This window comes from Manis javanica, chromosome 4, assembly GCF_040802235.1.
Source record: "Manis javanica isolate MJ-LG chromosome 4, MJ_LKY, whole genome shotgun sequence".
Lineage (NCBI taxonomy): Eukaryota > Metazoa > Chordata > Mammalia > Pholidota > Manidae > Manis > Manis javanica.
This window is the reverse complement of record NC_133159.1, coordinates 136,591,556-136,607,689: the sequence shown is the minus strand read 5'-3', so window position 1 is coordinate 136,607,689 and position 16,134 is coordinate 136,591,556. Positions and strand designations below refer to the sequence as shown.

Genomic DNA, 16,134 nt, shown 5'->3' with positions numbered 1-16,134 from the left:
TCTTACCCTGTCTGTGAAATCTCTTAAGAGCATACGACTTGCACTTGCTTTGGTCAAGGAACAGTAAGCTGAAATGACCCTCTTCTAGGTAGACAGTTTAAACAAAAGCCAGTGAGTTACTAGCAGTAGTCTCCTTCCCACAGTCATGGAGATCACGGAACCCTGTGTTGTGATGGAGCTGACCATCAGTCTGTTGCATAGTGAGAAAAAGAGTCCTCCACACACACTATACAAATAATATGTCAAGCAAAAAATGTTTGTCCTGTGAAAAGCCACTTAAATCTTGGAATTCTTTATTACCACAACATAACCTGGTCTCTCCTTATACAATCAAAGCCCAAATCATTATCTTTTCCTTGTCCCCTTGCAAAATAGTCATACCCAACATTCCTTTCTCCTACCTCTAGTATAAGACCCCAATTCCATCAATTTTTCTTTCTTAATATCTCTCAAATACATTCTTGTCAGCACTACTCCCTATTTAAATCTTTAATAACCTCCTAACCAATCTCCTACATACAACTTCTGCCTATCTATTCTCCACAATGCCTGTACAGTAATCTTTTTAAAACACAATTCTGATCATATCATGCTCCTGCTTTTACATGATTTTCACATCAATTAGGAGCATAACAAAAAGAGACCGGCAAGAAAAAACTCTAAGAGGTGCTGGAAATGTTTCATATGTTGTTCTGCATGGTGGTTACATACATCCACAAAAATTCAACAAGATTACACTTAAACTTTATGCACTTTGCTGCGTTAATTATACCAAATTAGTTAAAAAGTAAGAAAAAAGATATGGTCCCAAAATACCTTTCCAGCTTTATCAACTATCCACCCTAAATCACATAAATAACCTATAGACACAAACTATTAGTGATCATTTACTGCGATATAATGAGTCATAAGAAAACCATATTTGATCATCTATATGACCAAATATGTATTTCCCAGGTATCTGTTCTTCATCCACAGTTCCTGAAAACACCGCAGTCTTAAAGGTGAAATGGGTGTTTTGTCTTATTAATGAGACTTTTGGACCCCACCCCAGGGCAGGGGCTGGAGGCTGGATCACCCAATGGCCAATGAAGCCCTCACAAAAACCCCCCCAAAAAACCCTGAGAAGAGCTTATCATTCTCAGCTCTGTTGGATCGTGCTCCTCAGTCAGGGAGAGCTTCTTTGCTTGAGGAACCAGAAAGCTTCCACGTGCCACTGAGCCAGGCCCCAAGCTCCATAGGGACATAAGCTCCTTTATTTGGGACCTTGCTCTATGTGTCTCTTCCTCTGGCTGTTAACTTGTATCCTTTACAGTATCCTTTATTAAACTGCTAAACCTAGTGTTTTCCTGAGTTCTGTGAGCCACTCTAGCAAATTAATCGAATCTAAGGGGAAGGTCATTGGAACCTCCAATCTGTAGGCAGTAGGTTAGAAGCACAGGTAACTGCCTGGGGCTAGCGACCGGCATCTGGAGTTGAGGCTAGAGGGCAGTCTTGTAGGATGGAGCCTTTAACCTGAGGAATCTGGTGCTGTCTCCCAGCAGATAGCATCAGAACTGAGTTGAGTTCTACAACACTCTGATGGTGTTTGAGAATTGCTTGGTGGTGTGTGTGGGAAGACCCCGTCTCACATACTTATACACATTGGAATCGGGTCCAGGAACCCAAATGAAGTTCTACTACTATTACTGCTGTGTATTAGTATTGTTATTGTTATTGATATATTTATGTAGAAAAAGAATATACCCTCTCACATACTGCTCACACTCTCAAAATTCATGTAAAATCTCACTCCCTCAGCAGTCATTCTACCTAACATCCCTTAACTCTACTTTACCTATGCTCTAACAAGTACTTTGTACATTCCTTAGCATTCACTAACCAGTGGGTCTCAGTCAGAGGTAGTTTTGGTCCCCAAGGGACATTTGACAACATCTGGAGACATTTTTGATTGTCATAACTGAGGCAAGGGAGTGCCACTGGCATTGCAGAGGTAAAGGCCAGATGCTGCTAATCACACTATAATATACAGCACATACACACATAACAATGAAGTATCCTACCTATAATGCTATGAAACCATGATGGTTGATAAATCTTGCACTACATTATTGTATGTATTTGTCTGTATCCCTACTAAATTGAAAAATGGGAGGGATCAAGTCTTACTCATTTCTGTATCCTGGCACAGCACCTTAGCAAACAGCACTCAAAAATGTGTAATAGATGTGTCAATACTGAAGCTATTTTGATAAGCACAGTAACAGTAACTACAATGTATTATACATATACCTTGTATTATGTATTATACCTGTATTATGTATTATTACTGAGTCTTATTTTGGTACTGAAGTTACATCAATTCCTGGCTAAACTGGTAGTCTTTAAATTCAAATTCCATCAAATACTATTTTGATTTGGTGTTTTCATAGTACATATCAACAAATCAAAAATTACAATCTATGACAGTATCTCAAAATTGCTAAATTGAAATTGGTTTCTATATTAAGCATAAGTAAATAGCTTAATGACTATTCTTCAAAAGGACTTTACAATGAACACTGTCAAAAAATTTTTAATTTCATGTCATGATGCTGAGTAAGATAAAGTAAGATAATAATATAAAATTTGAGATAGCATTTCACCAAAATTTAATCCAATACAATTCATGTTAAAAAACAGAATGGTGGTGTACCTTAACATACTGTCAAAGCAATTAAAGTTTTTCATTATTTAATAAACATTTCACATCTCAACAATAAAACCATTTAAATGTTATGACTGGATTTACCACCTCAAAGATAATTATAAACCACATTTCAGGTGTTTGCTTACTGTATCTATTTTATCATTCTTACCCTAATATATTTCATGCCATCACCTGGAATGTTGAGCAAAAATCTGTATGTATAAGGCTCTTAAATTAACCAGATGTCTTGTTAAATTTAGTTGTCTAGGGTAGTTAGACAGTAAAATATTATAGGAGGCTAATTCACCAACTTAAGGTAAATTTTTTAAAAGTTGACACATTCTATTAAAATAGCTACATTCCAAATCTGATAAATAAAAATAGACATTCTTTATTTGATTCTACTTAAAAAGTTCTCAAAACACAACTTCCAAAGTAGGTTTGTTCCTGTTGATTAAAAAAAAAAATTCAGAAGTCACATTTGGCCCTCCTTACAGGCACAAAATCCAATTCAATTCTAAAATTAAAACTACTAAATGCAAAAACAGAAGAAAAATTATAAAGAAATGCCACTCTTCATCATTTATTTGATTAATAATAAACAGCATCAACTTTATATGTATTCAACCAGAGAATGAAAAAAGTTCATTTGGTAACAATCAAATTACTTAGAGTTTTGGTATCACATCTTTTACTACAGCAAACTCTCTTATAAAACATATTTTTCTAATGTAACAGATTATCTAATACATATCACAAAAACAAAACTCACATATCAGTATTTTTTTCCTCTAAAACCATGCTATTCTTGAATTGTGGCTTTCTCTAACCAACTTACTGTAAATGAGTACATATATGCACTATAAGCCAATCAAAATGTCACATAAACAAAGAAATATCTAGTTTCAGTACTTTCTGTTGCTGGTAATCAAGATTCTCTACTCTAGGACATTTCTTCCCTAAATAGAAAATGTTCACATCTTTTTCCTTCTTAAAAGACCTTTTACTCTTCATTAAAGTTTTATGGCATTATTTTATAGAATTGAAGTTCATACATGATACACAAAAATATCTTTTCAGTAGCTTTAAAGATAAAAGGATATTTTCATTACTCTATTTTCAAATTATCTGTGCTTTTCTAGATAATGGAAAAATTATCACTAACAACTATACATCAAAGGAAAGAATCTGAAAGTGAGCACATTATATTGCTCCTCTGGCACTCAGAACTTTTGAATTCTAAGAAACAAAACTAACTATAACGTGATAGTCCGTATAAAACACGACCATCACCTACCGCTTATACAGAATGAGATTATTTAAAAGGATATATATTAAATTCTATAACATATACCATAAAGTGTTTCTGTACAACAATGAAGAGTGAAGTTTCTTTATCAAGTACAATTATATATTAGAAAGCAAATTTAGTCTTTACGGTCAAAGATATGTGTGCTTTTGGCAAGGAGACAAAACTTTATTTTCCAATTTTGAGTGACACTAAATTCCCAAGTGTAAGAAAGAAAAAACCTTTCTTTCTTTTGTTCATCAATTTTTTCTGAAACCTCTTTCAGTATCAAAGGGGATAAATTGGAAGAAATCAGTCTGAAGTACAAACCAGAGACACAATACTACCACAAGTGGACTAAAAACATCAAGCAGAAAAAGGATGTGGTTAGATGTAAATCACTGAAGCACACTGAAATATTAAAAATATACTTAATATTCTTATTTGATTAGTCACATTATAAGTCTTATTAAAATATATGTTGTGATTCATTTTTTTAAACTAAATTTATATATGCTTCAAATAAGGTAAATTTCTCAGAAAAAAAAGTATTTCTCAAGCTCCAAATAAAGTTTTCATTTTTAAAAAATAAATTCTACAATTCATGAGAAACTGCACTCACACACACTAGATAATGTTTTAACATGGTTTCCAATGTAAAAACCATAAAAGATACCATCATACCCAAAACTGCTCGTACCTGACCCAGGATCTTTTAGGCAGTCTTCAGTACCCTACAAGCTTTGAGACCTAGGAAACGTAAACATACACAACACAACTACCCTAGAGACTAGAATCATGACAGATTGAAAATCGAGTTATTGAAAGAAAAAGAAAAAAGACAAAAAAAGAAGCATATTCATACTTCAGAGACATGAGATTAGAAGTAAAAAGAATGAGCTGAAAAAGAAATCTCAAAAAAACTTAACTAGGTACCCTTAAAAAAACTGTTACTGTGACCTACTAAATTGAATTCAGAAGACACTAATACATCACAACCTAAAATTTCAAACTCATGAACTGACAACCACTGGAATGTCCATGCTTTCTTATGAATACTCGTTGGAGAAAACTATTCAGGAGGTGGAAAAATGAGAAGACATTGTGGAAGACAAAGCACTTTCAAAGTGAGGACACACCTAGAAAGGATACTTTTTAAAAAAAGCTTAGGAGAACAAGAATACCTAGGATGCCTTCAAAGTCAGGGAGAAAAGAACTCCAAGAGGTAGCAGAGTGTACAAAATGACTAAAACAAATGAAGTACCAAATGGAAAGGATATTTTGTTCTTTACTCCATGCTTTACATCCAGCAAAGGAACAAAGAAAATCTCTTGTAGAATCACGTAGCAGTCCATTATAGGTAGAAAATATTTGTAAGTGAAAAAGCGGAGGGCAGGAGCCAAGATGGCGGCTTGAGTACAGCAGTGGAAATCTCCTCCCAAAACCATATATATTTTTGAAAATACAACAAATACAACTATTTCTAAAAGACAGAACAGAAGCCAAAGGACAACAGCCAGACTACATCCACACCTGCGAGAACCCAGTGCCTCGCGAAGGGGGTAAGATACAAGCTGCGGCCTGGCAGGACCCAAGCGTCCCTCATCTCGGCTCCTGGAGGGAGGAGAGGAGTCAGAGTGGGGAGGGAGAGGGAGCCCAGGACTGCTAAATAGCCAGCCCTAGCCATACGCACCAGAGCACAGACACACAGTGCGTGGGGTGCAGGATACTAGGGGAACAGGACAGTAAGACTTGTGAGCGGGTCCCCGCAGCTGGCACCCCTGGGACAAAGAAAAGCAAGTGCTTTTTGAAAGTCTTAAAGGGACAGGGACCCCACAGCTGGACGGAAGCATCCAGGGACACTTAGCCCAGCAGCTGAGAATCCCAGGGAACACTGGGCGCCCTAACCCCCTGGGAGGCAGTGCGGCTCGGAGGCCCCTCACTGCAATAAACAGCCTCCCACCTGTCTCCCATCCGACACAGCTCCACTATATTGGAGCAGCAGACTGAGGCCAACCATGCCCACAGCAACCGCGGAGCTTAACTCCACAGGAACCACGGAGCTTAACTCCACAGCAGTCAGAAAAGAATCAGAGGCCCCGTCTGTGTGTAGCTGCCCAGCACAAGCTGCTAGAGGTCGCTGTTCTCCCAGGAGAGGAAGGCCACAAAACAGCAAGAAGGGACATTCTCCCAGACAATACACAGCACCAGCCCTGCACAACTATCTCTATTGCCATGAAAAGGCAAAAGAATTTGATACAGACCAAAATCACAGAGTCAACCCCTGAGAAGGAGATAGGCCTAACCAATCTTCCTGAAAAAGAATTCAAAATAAAGGTCATAACCATGCTGACAGAGATGCAGAGAAATATACAAGAGCTAAGGGATGACGTCCGGAGGGAGATTACAGAAATGAAACAATCTCTGGAAGGATTTATAATCAGAATGGATAAGATGCAAGAGGCCACTGATGAAATAGAAACCAGAAAACAGGAACGCATAGAAGCTGATGCAGAGAGAGATAAAAGGATCTCAAGGAATGAAATGATATTAAGAGAACTGTGAGACCAATCCAAAAGGAACAATATCTGCATTATAGGGGTACCACAAGAAGAGAGAGAAAATGGGATATAACGTGTCTTTGAAGAAATAATGGCTGAAAACTTCCCCAAACTAGGGGAGGAAATAATCGATCAGACCACGGAAGTACACAGAACTCCCAACAGAAGGAGGACAACACCAAGACACATAATAATTAAAATGGTAAAGATCAAGGACAAGGACAGAGTTTTAAAGGCAGCTAGACAGAGGAAAAAGGTCACCTACAAAGGAAAACCCATCAGGCTATAATCAGACTTCTCAACACAAACCTTACAGGCCAGAAGAGAATGGCATGATATATTTAATGCAATGAAACAGAAAGGCCTTGAACCAAGAATACTATATCCAGCAAGATTATCATTTAAATATGAAGGAGGGATTAAACAATTCCCAGACAAGCAAAAGTTGAGGGAATTTCCCTCCCCCAAACCACCTCTACAGGGTATTTCAGAGGGACTGCTCTAGATGGGAGCACTCTGAAGACTAAATAGATGTCAGCAGAGAAAATAAAATCACAGCAAAGAAAGCAGACCAACCAAATACTAAAGGCAAAAATAAAATCAACTACCCACAAAAGCAGTTAAAGGAATCACAAAAGAGCACAGAATAAAACAACCAACATTTAAAGAATGGAGGGGGAGGAATAAGAAGGGAGAGAAATAAAGAATCACCAGACAAGTGTTTATAACAGCTCAATAAGCAAGTTAAGTTAGACAGTAAGATACTAAAGAAGATAAGCTTCAACCTTTGGTAACCACGAATCTAAAGCCTGCAATGGCAATAAGTACATATCTTTCAATAATCACCCTAAATGTAAATAGACTGAATACACCAATTAAAACACAGAGTAATAGAGTGGATAAAAAAGCAAGACCAACCTATATGCTGCTTACAAGAAACTCACCTCAAACCCAAAGATATGCACAGACTAAAAGTCAAGGAATGGAAAAAGATACTTCATGCAAACAACAGGGAGAAAAAAGCAGGTGTTCCAGTACTGGTATCAGATAAAATAGACTTCAAAACAAAGAAAGTAACAAGAGATAAAAAAGGACATTACATAATGATAAAGGGGGCAGTCCAACAAGAGGATATAATCATTATAAATATATATGCACCCAACACAGGAGCACCAGCATATGTGAAACAAATACTAATAGAACTAAAGGACAAAATAGAATCTGATGCATTCATTTTAGGAGACTTCAACACTCCACTCACTCCAAAGGACAGATCCACCAGACAGAAAATAAGTAAGGACACAGAGGCACTGAACAACACACTAAAACAGATGGACTTAACAGACATCTATAGAACTCTACACCCAAAAGCAACAGGATACACATTCTTCTCAAGCGCACATGGAACATCCTCCAGAATAGACCACATACTAGGCCACAAAAAGAGCCTCAGTAAATTCAAAAAGATTGAAATCCTACCACCCAACTTTTCAGACCACAAAAGTATAAAACTAGAAATACATTGTACAAAGAAAACAAAAAGACTCACAAACACATGCAGACTTAACAACATGCTCCTAAATAATCAATGGATCAATGAACAAATTAAAATAGAGATCAAGGAATATATGGAAACAAATGACAACAACAACACAAAGCCCCAACTTCAGTGGGACATAGTGAAAGGAGTCTTAAGAGGAAAGTACATATAGCAATCCAGGCATATTCAAGGAAGGAAGAACGATCCCAAATGAATAGTCTAATGTCATAATCTTCGAAATTGGAAAAAGAAGAACAAATGAGGCCTAAAGGCAGCAGAAGGAGGGACATAATAAACACTAGAGAAGAAATAAACAAAATTGAGAAGAATAAACCAACAGAAAAAAGATCAATGAAACCAAGAGCTGGATCTTTAAGAAAATAAACAAAATAGATAAGCCTCTAGCCAAACTTATTAACAGAAAAAGAGAATCAACACATATCAACAGAATCAAAAACGAGAAAGGAAAAAATCACAACAGACTCCACAGAAATACAAAGAATTATTAGAGACTACTATGAAAACCTATATGCTAAAAAGCTGGAAAACATAGAAGAAATGGACAACTTCCTAGAAAAATACAACCTTCCAAGACTGACCAAGGAAGAAACACAAAATTTTAAAAAACCAATTATGAGCAAAGAAATTGAAGCAGTAATCAAAAATCTACCCAAGAACAAAACCCCGGGGCCAGATGGATTTACCTTGGAATTTTATCAGACACACACAGAAGACATAATACCCATTCTCCTTAACGTTTTCCAAAAAAAAGAAGAGGAGGGAACACTCCCAAACTCATTCTATGAAGCCAACATCACCCTAATACCAAAATCACACAAAGACCCCACCAAAAAAGAAAATTACTGACCAATATCCCTGATGAAAGTAGATGCAAAAATACTCAACAAAATATTAGCAAACCGAATTCAAAAATATATCAAAAGGATCATACACCAAGATGAAGTGGGATTCATCCCAGGGATGCAAGGATGGGAGAACATCCGAAAATCCATCAACATCATCCACCACATAAACAACAGGAAGGACAAAAACCACATGATCATCTCCATAGATGCTGAAAAAGCATTCAACAAAATTCAACATCCATTCATGATAAAAACTCACAGCAAAATGGGTATAGAGGGCAGGTACCTCAAAATAATAAAAGCCATATATGACAAGCCCACAGCCAACATCATACTAAACAGCGAGAAGCTGAAAGCTTTTCCTCTGAGATCGGGAACAAGACAGGGATGCCCACTCTCCCCACTATTATTCAATATAGTACTGGAGGTCCTAGCCACGGCAATTAGACAAAACAAAGAAATGCAAGGAAACTAGACTGGTAAAGAAGAAGTTAAACTGTCACTATTTGCAGATGACATGATATTGTACATAAAAAACCCTAAAGACTCCACTCCAAAACTACTAGAACTGATATCGGAATACAGCAAAGTTGCAGGATACAAAATTAACACACAGAAATCTGTGGCTTTCCTATACAGAAACAGTGAACCAATAGAAAGAGAAATCAGGAAAACAATTCCATTCACAGTTGCATCAGAAAGAATAAAATACATAGGAATAAACCTAAAAAAGGAAGTGAAAGACCTACACCCTGAAAACTACAAGACACCCTTAAGAGAATTAAAGAGGACACTAACAAATGGAAACTCATCCCATACTCTTTCGCTAGGAAGAATTAATATCGTCAAAATGGCTATCCTGCCTAAAGCAATATACAGATTTGATGTAATCCCTATCAAATTACCAACAGCATTCTTCAACGAACTGGAACAAATAGTTCAAAAATTCATCTGGAAACACCAAAGACGCCAAATAGCCAAAGCAATCCTGAGAAGGAAGAATAAAGTAGGGCAGATCTCACTTCCCAACTTTAAGCTCTACTAAAAAGCCACACTAATCAAGACAATTTGGTACTGGCACAAGAACAGAGCCACAGACCAATGAAACACAATAGAGACTCCAAATATTAACCCAAACATATATGGTCAACTAATATTCGATAAAGGGGCCATGGACATACAGTGGGGAAATGACAGTCTCTTCAACAGATGGTGCTGGCAAAACTGGACAGCCACATGTTAGAGAATGAAACTGGATCACTGTCTAACCCCATATACAAAAGTAAATTCGAACCGGATCAAAGACTTGAATGTAAGTCATGAAACCATAAAACTCTTGGGAAAAAAATAGGCAAAAATCTATTAGACATAAACGTGAGTGACCTCTTCTTGAACATATCTCCCTGGGCAAGGAAAACAAAAGCAAAAATGAACAAGTGGGACTATATCAAGCTGAAAAAATTCTGTACAGCAAAGGACACCATCAATAGAACAAAAAGGTCCCTACAGTATGGGAGAATATATTCATAAATGACAGATCCGATAAAGGCTTGACATTCAAAATATATAAAGAGCTCATGTACCCCAACAAACAAAAAACAAATAATCCAATTAAAAAATGGGCAGAGGAGATGAGCATACAGTTCTACAAAGAAGAAATTCAGATGGCGAACAGACACATGAAAAGATGCTCCACATCGCTTGTCATCAGAGAAACGCAAATTAAAACCACAATGAGATATCACCTCACACCACTAAGGATGGCTACCATCCAAAAGACAAACAACAACAAATGTTGGAGAGGTTGTGGAGAAAGGGGAACCCTCCTACACTGTTGGTGGGAATGTAAATTAGTTCAACCATTGTGGAAAGCAGTATGGAGATTCCTCAAAAAACTCAAAATAGACATACCATTTGACCCAGGAATTCCACTTCTAGGAATTTACCTTAAGAATGCAGCAGCCCAGTTTGAAAAAGACATATGCACCCCTTTGTTTATCACAGTACTATTTACAATAACCAAGAAATGGAAGCAACCTAAGTGTCCATCAGTAGATGAATGGATAAAGAGGATGTGGTACATATACACAATGGAATATTATTCAGGCATAAGAAGGAAACAAATCCTACCATTTGCAACAACATGGATGGAGCTAGAGGGTATTATGCTCAGTGAAATAAGCCAGGCAGAGAAAGACAAGTATCGAATGATTTCACTCATATGTGGAGTATAAGAACAAAGAAAAACTGAAGGAACAAAACAGCAGCAGAATCACAGAACCCAGGAATGGACTAACAATTACCAAAGGGAAAGGGACTGGGGAGAATGGGAGGGAAGCGAGGGATAAGGGTGGGGAAGAAGAAAGGGGTATTATGATTAGCATGTATAATGAGGGGGGAGGACAGGGAGGCCTGTGCAACACAGAGAAGACAAGTAGTGATTCTACAACATCTTGCTACGCTGATGGACAGTGAGTGTAATGGAGTTTGTGGGGGGGACTTGGTGAAGGGGGGACCCTAGTAAACATAATGTTCTTCATGTAATTGTAGATTATAACAAAAAAAATATAAGATAGCAAATAAATGTATGAAAGATGAAAAAAAAAAGTACTGAGGCCAAAGGCACAGTAAACCAGTGCAATTACATAGAGATTCTAAAAATAAACCTGCATATTATTTGGAAAAAACAAAACAAAACAAAACAAAACAAAACAAAACAAAACAAATATATATATTCATAAATGTATATATATATATATATATTTGTAAGCTACTCTTGATTAGAAATTCTAAACATTTCTTCCAAAAATACATGTCAAGCTCCAAATGTATAAATACAACTTCAGGTCAAATATATGGAAAGTAATTCATTCTTAAATATTAAGACTCCCTGTAATCATCTCTAAACATTTAATAAGTAGCTAGGGTATGAGTGCCAACAACTTAGTGCGTACTTACTATATATCAGGCGATCTGTTAAGGACCTACCAAGTGTTATCCCAGTTACACCTAAAACCTTATGAAGTAGGTACTATCTTCATTTTATAGATAGGGAAAGTGAGGCTCAAAAAGCAACATAAGGAAGTTATACAGCTAATAAATGGTGGAATTAAGATATAGTAAGTGCCATTTTTATTATTACTGGTGGCTCCAAGTCAGAATATTATTTTCCATTCCATTATTTGTTAATGCTTTTTCAGAAACTAAACTTTGCATGTCTTTCTACATAAAGTAATTCATCTACTTCTAAACCTACGTAACACTATTACAATTGAATAATTTTATCAGAAGGAAAAATTAGCCCCTTACCAGCTTTAAAGATAAGTTAGAGGCCAATTAAATATAGTTATTTTTAAATAACATATCACTGACACTGACATTTTTAACAGGCTATATGCTTTAAGCAAAGTACTTAGAAACACTTTTATTTACATGCCGGGTACTTATATTTTGAAAAATCTTTTCACCTTTTATAGGCACCTGATTTTGTCACTAGGTAAGATGCATGCAGCCTTAGACTGTATTTCAGAACAAAAAGTCTGCTTCTAGCACAAATGGAAGAGACTCAGAGAGAACTGTTACCAAATGTTGACAGATACATCCCAATTGAAAATAACTGTTTCTACTCCTTTTTAATTCATGTGGACTTTATAGAAGGCATGAAACATCTTTAATGAAATTAAACACACCAATTTTTATCACTAAAAGTTAAAACACTTTAACTCAACAGTGAAAATATAATGGGATGAAATAACACAGGTTGGTATATTTTTCACTTACATTTTTAGAATTTGAAAACTTGAAGAATATTTTTAAAAAATCCAGCCCTGAACATGTACAGAAACCTAAAGGTAGATGAACAGTCACTGGCACTCTATTTAATGGGAAAAAAATTGCAATTTTATGCAAGACATAACTATAAAAATAACACTTTTTAGAAAATTCATTCACATATGATCCTTAACTGAGCAGTAGCCCTTAACTAAAACATATCCAAAAAAAGCTCCCAATTTCTAAAAGGTTAAACTAGTATGAATGCAATTATTGTACTGGAAACTACTGACAAACAAAAGAAATACAAAGAAAAAAATGACTGATTTTAATACATAAATCAGTCAAATGAAAAACACAGAATTTATTTCCAAGTAATTTGTATAACAGATTAATCTCAACTCCAATTTCAATGCCAACAGTTGGCCCTTAGATAACGTCTGGGTTTACTAAGTATTCATATCTACTAAGTACCAGCAAATTCTCAAAATAAGTTATGTTCTTTATGGTTAGTTACAAGCATCCAGTCTTTCTGGTATTCTGTAACTAATTAGTGGGATGGCATTATAACATGGGACCAAGTATCATATATATATGCCCTGAAATACAGAAAGCTTGTTTTATATTAACCACATTCAATTAACTACCATATCCACAGTTCTCACAAAATTTACACTATAAAAATACAATAAAAATACAATAATTATTTTCTGTTCAGTTCACTCATACTTTCGGTGCTGTACACTGCTGTTTAAACCTCCTTAAAACCTCTCAGAGTTTAAATTTGTTTTGGAAGGAAGTTTAGTTACTGTCAAGCTAATCTTATTGACAATTCAATGCCTTTAAACCCAGTTAATTCTTAGAAATTTGTCCATCTATAAAACATGAAAATAACCAAATTAACAAATCAGATACCAGAATGCCAAAAATTAAGTCATTAAAAAAGAATCCAGAGAAAGAGTCAGTTGTGAAAGAACAGGAAGTGATGTACACTGCCATTTTGTAGATGAACTATTTAGAAACATAAGTACCAAACCAACCCAGACAAACAGCTCTCAATATTCCTTTCTGTAAGCGGCATCAGAGGTCAGCTGAAATAACCCTTAGGCAAGTTTTTTCTTAATAATCAGTTTATCTAATTGATCATGAATATACTTTTACCATTTTAGCAGAATTCCTACCAGCCATTGAAAGCAGGGTTTCTTTTCAGTTGTCCTCAAGAGTTCTTAGTTCTAGCATGCTGAAATACAGCAAGTTTACCTATATCCTGTGTACATCCTTAAGTTTTGTAGCCTTTATTGACAAATCCTCTCTTGGATCTTTCCAAAACAGTAAGTCACTTTTTACTGAGCAGTATGTTTGGTTTATACATGCTAGTATATGAACTAATTCTCAACAACAACAAAAAACTTAACATAGAGAATTACACTTTATGGCATAATTTGCCACTAAGGAGAAAACTGCACACAACATTCAGCTTCGTGCTATGATATGAAGATTCCAATGAGAAGTGCTGTTTAAGTTTAAATGAATTCAGACAATAATCCAATGGGAACAGAGTTCCATTTCTGAGGAAAAATAAAACCGATTTAACATACCATGAATGTGTCTCCCTAGAACAAAATCATGAAATAAGATGACAAAAGTATATAAGTGCCTAACACTACTACTACTATCTTTAAATCCCTGTCTTAAATAAGTTTCAAAATGCATCAGACACACCAAAAAATCTCTAAAGAGGACATAAAATGTAGATGGCATTTGGAAATATTAAAAAACAATTCACTCACTAAGTAAAGCTTAAACACTAAATACAAGTTGTTAGTAAAATATGTTTGAAGACAACTCAGATCTCTGCATATTTTAGTCATCTTCATCGCTTTGTGAAAAAAATTGTTCTTGAAGGGTCCCCACCAGTAAGATGGCAAACTTCCGGCTTCTCTTCAGGGTCCTCAGTTCCCGCCAGTGCCACCTGAAGCCCAATCACCTCTCGCCCCCCTCCCAATCCCAGCACCTAGCCAACAGCCACCAGCCCCGTAGAAGTGACACCTCAATCAATTCATGCCCCTTCCTCTATAACCCAGCACCTTTCCCTAATAAAGCGGAACTCTCCGGTGAATTGCTGCTATGTGTCGCTCCTTTCCTTTCATTGGTGCCAAAACCGGGGAGACGGAACACCCCAACTGGGCCCCGTCTTCCCCCCGACACCAGCAGCAGCTTGCCCTCGTCCTCTTTTTCCGGCCCTAGCTCCTCACACTCACCACTCCTCTCTGGCCTTTAGGTAAGTTTTCCCCGCCAGAGTGGGCCACTCTTCCCGAGCTATCGCAGTGCCATTGACCGTGATCGTCTGGCAAGGCCCTGACGCTCGGGGATGAGGAGGGAACTCTCCCTGCCTCAGGCCTTCACGGCTGCGGCGGACCCTCAGGCCCCTCCTCCAAAAGCCATAAATCCCCGCCTCAAGCCTTTATGGCTGCGGACGCTCAGGCCCCTCCTCCGACAGTCATAAACACATTCACCGACCCTTCCATCAGTGCTGAAAGTTTTTAAGCAACATTTCCCCGGGGTGGACCACTCTTCCCTGAGCTATCGCAGTGCCATTGACCGTGATCATCCGGCAAGGCCTTGATGCTCTGGGATGAGGAGGGAACGCTCCCCGCCTCAGGCCTTCAAAGCTGCGGCGGACCCTCAGGCCCCTCCTCCAAAAGCCATAAATCCCCGCCTCAGGCCTTCACGGCTGCGGCGGACCCTCAGGCCCCTCCACCGACAGTCATAAATCCCCGCCTCAGGCCTTCACAGATGCGGCCGACTCTCAGGCACCCCCCTCCAACAGCCATAAACGAGGTGACTCCTTTGTGGATGAGAACGCTCCCTTTTTCCCCCCTCCTCCTTCTGCTCCGTCTGCCGAAAACGCCTAGCGCTAGGTACCTCGGGACTCCGGCACTCTGCCTTCTTAGGGAAGTCTGGGTGACGACCCACACTTCCCAAGAAATTCCGACTCATATACGAGTTTCCGCAGACCACCAAGGATTATCGGGGACGCCCTTTGTCTCCTTGTGGTCTGCTTCCAGTCCGAGGATCTCTGTTCGTCTTCCCCTGTTTGTCTCCTTCTCTGTCCTTTAGCCATGGGAGCCTCCTCATCCCTCCCTGAAAGTTCACCTCTTGAATGCCTGCTTAAGCATCTAGCTACCCTCTCCCTGATGCCTGATATAAAACCAAAACTCTGTAAATATTGCTCCCAAGATTGGCAGACATACCCCCTAGACAATAACAACCAATAGCCTGCAGGGAGAACTCTTGCTCCTAACATCACTGGCGATCTTTTTAACTACTGCCAGCGCCTGAAAAATGGAAGGAGATTCCCTATATCGAAGCTTTCCACCACCTCCTCTCCCCGCCCCCTCCCAAGTTCTCCTAGCCTG

The 16,134-nt window shown here is 37.8% G+C and overlaps 1 long non-coding RNA gene across 4 annotated transcripts in view; it reads right to left on the bottom strand.

The window, feature by feature from the left end:
- The window catches only part of LOC140849066 (uncharacterized), a 59,918-nt gene extending 43,784 nt beyond the window's left edge, over nucleotides 1-16,134 (bottom strand). For 2 of the 4 annotated variants that reach the window (XR_012130558.1, XR_012130556.1), the window contains exon 1: nucleotides 1-16,134. This exon is cut by the window's left edge. This is a non-coding gene — a long non-coding RNA (uncharacterized lncRNA). The other 2 variants (XR_012130557.1, XR_012130555.1) reach the window with 2 other exon arrangements.